A 6,000-nucleotide genomic window follows, 5' to 3' on the forward strand; every position below is an offset into this window, starting at 1 on the left:
AAAAACAAGGGCTCCACAACCTTCGGCATTTGGCCATTATTCAAATAGTTAAAATGGCATTTGCAGCATATTTACCTTGGCCTTTTTTAGAAATCAAACACTTGGCCAAGGGCACATGTTAATAACACTAGTGAAGGACATAAGCCATGGGAGAAAGTCCAAAACTCTGCCTTAGGCTAATGGGATCAGTCAGGCTTAATTTTGATAGAATGAATTCATATTTTAAGATAATTTCAGTAACATCTAGTAACAACACATTTCACTTATCAGCCCTACTAGCTATCAATGTGCCATTTAGTTTAATGGTTTAAAAACATACCTTACTTGGCAAAAAAAACATGCTTGTTTTTCAGCCTCTAACAAATTTTCAGAGCTTTCCAATACTCTGCCAAAGGGTTAAAAGTAAAAATGCTTTAGGACTATATACATGACTGGCATTCTGCATAAACTACCCTCCAGATATGGAGCTATCTACAACAGATATGGGGTATTATAACTGAGACAACAAACACAGTCAACATTAAACATGCAGCACTGACAGTGACGTCATGAGGACCACGCCACCATTGGGGAATCTCCAGTAATTCTGCCTTATCTAACTGTGCCTTATGTGATACAACTGCTGCTGATGGCTGTGACCTTTTGGCAGCAGAACAGAGTACAAATATGGGTGAAAGGACAACACTTGTTTCACGGCTTCCAACAGTGCTATTCACCAACCCAAAAGACCTGCAAAATGATCCATGAAAACAGTGAAGGAATACAAAAAACAATTTAAAAACCCTCTATACTGCGAGTAAATCACTCATATATGTGACCAAATTTTACACTATGGATCTAAAAATGCCTGTTATTAGCCACTAGCTAGTAAATATTCAGATTTCACTGACCAGAGATAACGTTGTGTAGTGGCGTAGAAGACCTTTAGCATGGAGATTATTTCACTGCATGTAGTGTCTCATGATGAGCATGCACTCTAAAGGAAATTTACCTTATTTTATCAAATGTTGCAAACTTGAGAGCTTGTAGATTTGAATTTGAAAACTTGTATAATAAATATTTGTACAAGCAAGTTAATAAACATTATGTGAGTAAAGTTTGCTTTGACTAGTTCCTTGCGATGTGTGTCCAAAGATGAGATCCACACACTCATTTTTTCATAATGTCTCTTTTAATATCATATCTGTTATTTACAGTCGATTTACAGTTGATCAAAAAAGAAACATTAATTCTAATAACACATTGCATGGATGAAGTAAAAACCACTGTGTAACTTCTCTCTTGTTAATTTACAATGTGCTTATTCAACCATAAACAATCACTTGCTGAACTGCTGGTACTCTAAAAGAGACCGTTTTATTTAGCGCTTGTTCATAATCAATGTAAACTCAACATAGGCCTAATTATATTTGTAAATTGTACAAAGTATGCATTAAATAAACACATATGTAAAAATTAATTTTTAATGTTTTAAGTGTAATAAATTTATAATTATTTAAATATTTCAACCCTCCACGAACAAGTTGGATAAAGAATCACCAATCGCTAGTAAATTTTAGTTTTTCTTCACAAGACATTTGATGACTTGTAAGCGTAATGCAACTGAAAAAGACATTAAGCAAACGGAGAAGGGGGCATCTTCACATATACAAAGTATTGATATATATGACTATATGGCATGCAAGATTGTATATTTTATTTATTATTTAACTTTATCATTTCAATAACATTTGAGCTTTTTTTGTACAAATGAAAATGTTACATGAAATTGCATTTATAGTAATGATACAAGCTGTTGTCACATTTAAAAATTTCGTACACATTTTTAGCAAAAAATACAAAATGTTCGAACCTGATAATGAATAGAATTCCACATATTTAATAACTGTATTATAAAAATGCTACTATATCAAAAGTACCGTACAGAAACCCCTGCATACATGCTGCAAGAGCCAATTTGTCAAATTCTTCATATTTACAGTGTTTGTTGAAGTTAAAATAAGTCATAATGTATGATTGCCCCTTTAAATATTTATATGTATAATAAGCGCTAAAATGGTACTGTCTCTTTAAGAGATCTGGCAGCAAAAGTCTACTGTTGAATGAGCGCAGCGTAAATAACAATAAAATTAAATTTCTGTAAAAATAACAGAAAACATGAAATTAAAATGAAGTGTGTGCATCTCATCTTTGGACACAAAATACTTGGAATGAACCAAAAGGAAACTTTTACTTGCATAATGAGTATAGACGTGTACAAATATTTATTGTACAAGTCCTCAATTTCACAACACTTTTACCTTCTAACAGACAACCAACAGGCAGTCTTTACTGCTCTGTAGCCATGTGTTAAAACAGTCCATGGGAAAGTTAGAGCAAAATAAATGCAATGTAACTGTAGCTATGGCATTATTAGTGCATTTAAAACAGGTCAGAAATGCCATTATACTAAGATTATTAAGACTAAACTCAATACAATTATCAACACAAACAATTACCTAATATATATAAATACGGTTTACATGGACACGGCTAATGATGATGATGAAGACCTTTAAGGAATAATAGCACAAAACACATAGCAGTCGACCTCTATGTCAGGATCCATATAAACTGATTGCAAATGCAATGGACTTCACATTCTACTGTCTGTCCAGCAGCAAATCTCTTCCCATTAAAATATGGCCAACCCAGCTAACTGGGCCCCACAGACAACACAGCATGTAACAGTGCTATGAGAAGAGCCAAGAAGCCATGGTTGTTCAAACAGTAGTACTTTGTATATGGTTAATTTCTTCAGATGTTCTGTTTGGCAGAGCACCTTGAAAACTAAAAACACCTCTTATCTGGTCCTCGAATTAAATTAGAGCATGTTCTGCAGTTCATAGGAGGAGAAACAAAGCATCTGATCTGGGTGTTATAATAAAGCTTGCAGCTGCACAAAGCTATGGACTATGTACTAAAGTTTGTGCACAGCATTTTGAAAACAGAGATAAAGTGGTGAGATCTGGTTCCACATTTCATGTGACAATACTTAAAAGACAAGCTCATTTATTTGTTAATATACATGGAGTGAGGTAGAATATCTTTCATCAATACATAACGTAGAGGGGTGGAACTGGAGTTCAGATCTGTTGTTTTCTTGGCCATGAGACCTGGCAGCCCTGCAGAGCAAAGAGGTTGTCTGAGGCCAGTTCTGTTTTGGGTTCAGGCATCTCATCTCCACTCATGACACTGGGCTTTGTTCTTTTCGAAATGTACAATGGGAAATAATTCTGCCCAAGAAAATGTAGTCCTTCCCTGATCCATGTCCAATTACACTAATAGACTTAAGCTGTGTGGTCTCCATTTTTACATTTCCACTGCCTTTCATGTGCAAATCAACAGCTGTTGAAAAGCATTTGGTATCCACTATGATTTATTGACCCTTAATAACAACATCCGATACATGGCAAGTGAGTGAGTGTAGTCCCAACCTCACCACTAGGCTTTGAAGGTGTTTGTGATGGGGGAGGGAAGGTCCACAAATTATGGAGTTTGCCCATGGCGTTTACATAAGACTTGTCAACACTTTCCGAAACACAGCAATTGATATTTACAGTGTAATGAAGGAAACCAGAGTCTCTGCTTCACATACATGAACACAATGCAACCTTGAGTAGCGGAGGGTGGAACAAAACCGCTGTGTAAACAGATGTGAAGTGCTCTCATTTCAGTACGCTCATTCTCCAAATATGGGCTCAAAATATCTTGTCAAAAACACTTCTCTCTCAAACCTACCTATTGATGTCTCACTAGAAAAACAATTGACTACCCACACAATGATGTCTGAAACACAATTAGTACAAGCATTATATTAATCAAGCTAGTTCTAAAGCAACACTAGTTTGCAGTACGAGTAATAATTCCCTCTATTGATACTGAGGCGTTGACCAAGAATTTGTCAAACACCCTTAATACTACTTATGATGATGACTAACATCGACAAAAACACTTCATTCTCAGCTTCAAGCGATAACAAACCATTTAATACAATAACCAAAACACAAGTCATTTTAAAATTATTATAAGCACCTTTACAGATCGGTTGATCTCCTAAAAGAGTTTGGTTAACACAAAAAAGACACTTAATTAAATCATAATGCTTTTGTTTAGTTATTTGTTTTGTTTTTTATACCCGTCTTGGGTCGATTGTAATTTCACCTCAATTTTACATTCTTTGTCGTCTTTTTCAAAGAGAAACCATGTGGAAATGAGAAACTGTAACTGATGTATTGTTACACAGAAGAATAACAACCACATAAATCGCGCTAACTCAGCTAGCTCCACAGCCGACCAGAGAAACCCTCTCAAGGGGCGAAAACGTGCTGTGCAGAACAACATATAAGACGCTAAACATGCCTCTTCAGCACAAAACTAAAAACGTAAACTCAAAACTCATAATACAACCAAATTTCATGTAATGTTACCTCACAAACGTTACTAGCTATGCTAACTAGCCGGCCAGTCTTCTTCACGGAGAGAATGATTTCCGCCTTGTGCGAGCAACATTCATTGAATCTGTGGCCAGACTCGACGGCCGTTAGCTACCGACAGACCCCGTTACCTCGACAACTGCTCCGGGAAACAGATCAAGCAAACGGTCATGTTTAACTCACCTTTACGCGGAAGGTTAAGGTCTGTCGCTACCGGACGTCTTTGTAGTTTCTGAGGAGTGAGAAATGAAGAAATTACTAATCCTCATTTAAGGTTAGCTATGGCTGTGTTTTCAGTCCGGATTCCACTTCAGCGCCGCGCGCCTGTCGCGTGAGGTTCGGCCTTCTCGCGCTCCTTGTCTGTTTTATTCGCGTTTACTACCTCTCATCTCCAACCGGCTGTTATTCGAGAAGAGCAATTCGTGCCCATTCTGTATATTTCTTTTTCTAGCAAAGGTGGATGAAAATACACCAAGCGACTGTAAGATTGTCGAGATAACTTGAGCTCGTGTGTGACTGACTGCTGCTGCTGGCTAAGCAAGAGACCGCTGGACGTCAAATGCAATTTCTCTTAAAGGACCAGTGCACTATTTGTAAATAGCTCCCGATGCTACTGTACATAAATCACATATCTGATTACAAGATGTCAAAATAATATAAAGTTATACTTAATCACATGATCAAAACAATATAGTGATTTATTGCTTGTTTTTCATATGAATACAATTTTCAATTTTAGAGGGCACCAACATATGTGTACAAATGTAATACAATTTTATAAATAGAGCAAAATGGAGTAAAAGTAGAAGTGTTAGAGGCAGCAAGTAGCAACTGTGTACAGTTCAAGTCAAGACTTTACATACACCTTAGCCAATTACATTTAGGGGGCTTTCACACTAGCACTTTTGGTGCGCACCCCGGTTCGAATGACGTCAGAGTTCGGTTCGTTTGGATGATGTGAACGCTGTCTTCCGAACTCGGGTGCGCACCCGCGAACCGTACTCTTAAAAAGGTGGTCTGGGGTACGGTTCATGTGAACTCCAGTACGGTTCGCTGCTGATATGAACGCAATCGAACCAAACCGCGGAAGTGAACCGCTATTGATGACGTATAATGTGGTCGTCAGTCTCACACGCGTCACTTTCAAAATGAGCGGAAAGGGTTTACTTTCGTGCGTGTGTGTGTGTGTATACACTTACCTTGACGAAAAGCGGGATTGACGCACACGTACTGCAAGCAGAGAGATGATTTCTGCTTGCCTTCGCAAAAATTGTCTTCGGCGGACAGCCCGCTGTCTTTTGAACGATTTCAGTGTTTTTGCGGCAGACAGACGCAAGTGTGTTTCTGTATCTTGATGTTGAAAACAAAACCAAAGGTTAAAAAAAAGAAGAACAAATGTGAACCAAGCAAGTCTATTCATTAAATTTTGACCCCTTTTCATTTCGCGGTTATCAAGCAACACGATTACGCACCAGCTGCAGCTTGATGACGCAAGCGTACCGCGGTTCGGATACAAATATATAAT

At 37.5% G+C, this 6,000-nt stretch overlaps 1 protein-coding gene across 2 annotated transcripts in view; it reads right to left on the reverse strand.

The window, feature by feature from the left end:
* ncor2 (nuclear receptor corepressor 2) overlaps positions 1–4,985 on the reverse strand; it is a 179,888-nt gene extending 174,903 nt beyond the window's left edge. For both annotated transcript variants that reach the window (XM_052093921.1, XM_052093920.1), the window contains exon 1: positions 4,659–4,985. The gene's annotated coding sequence lies outside the window, so the exon portion shown is untranslated. The remainder of the gene's footprint in view (positions 1–4,658) is intronic.
* Between the last annotated feature and the right edge of the window lie 1,015 nt (positions 4,986–6,000).

Source organism: Xyrauchen texanus, chromosome 27, assembly GCF_025860055.1.
Source record: "Xyrauchen texanus isolate HMW12.3.18 chromosome 27, RBS_HiC_50CHRs, whole genome shotgun sequence".
NCBI classification, from domain to species: Eukaryota; Metazoa; Chordata; class Actinopteri; order Cypriniformes; family Catostomidae; genus Xyrauchen; species Xyrauchen texanus.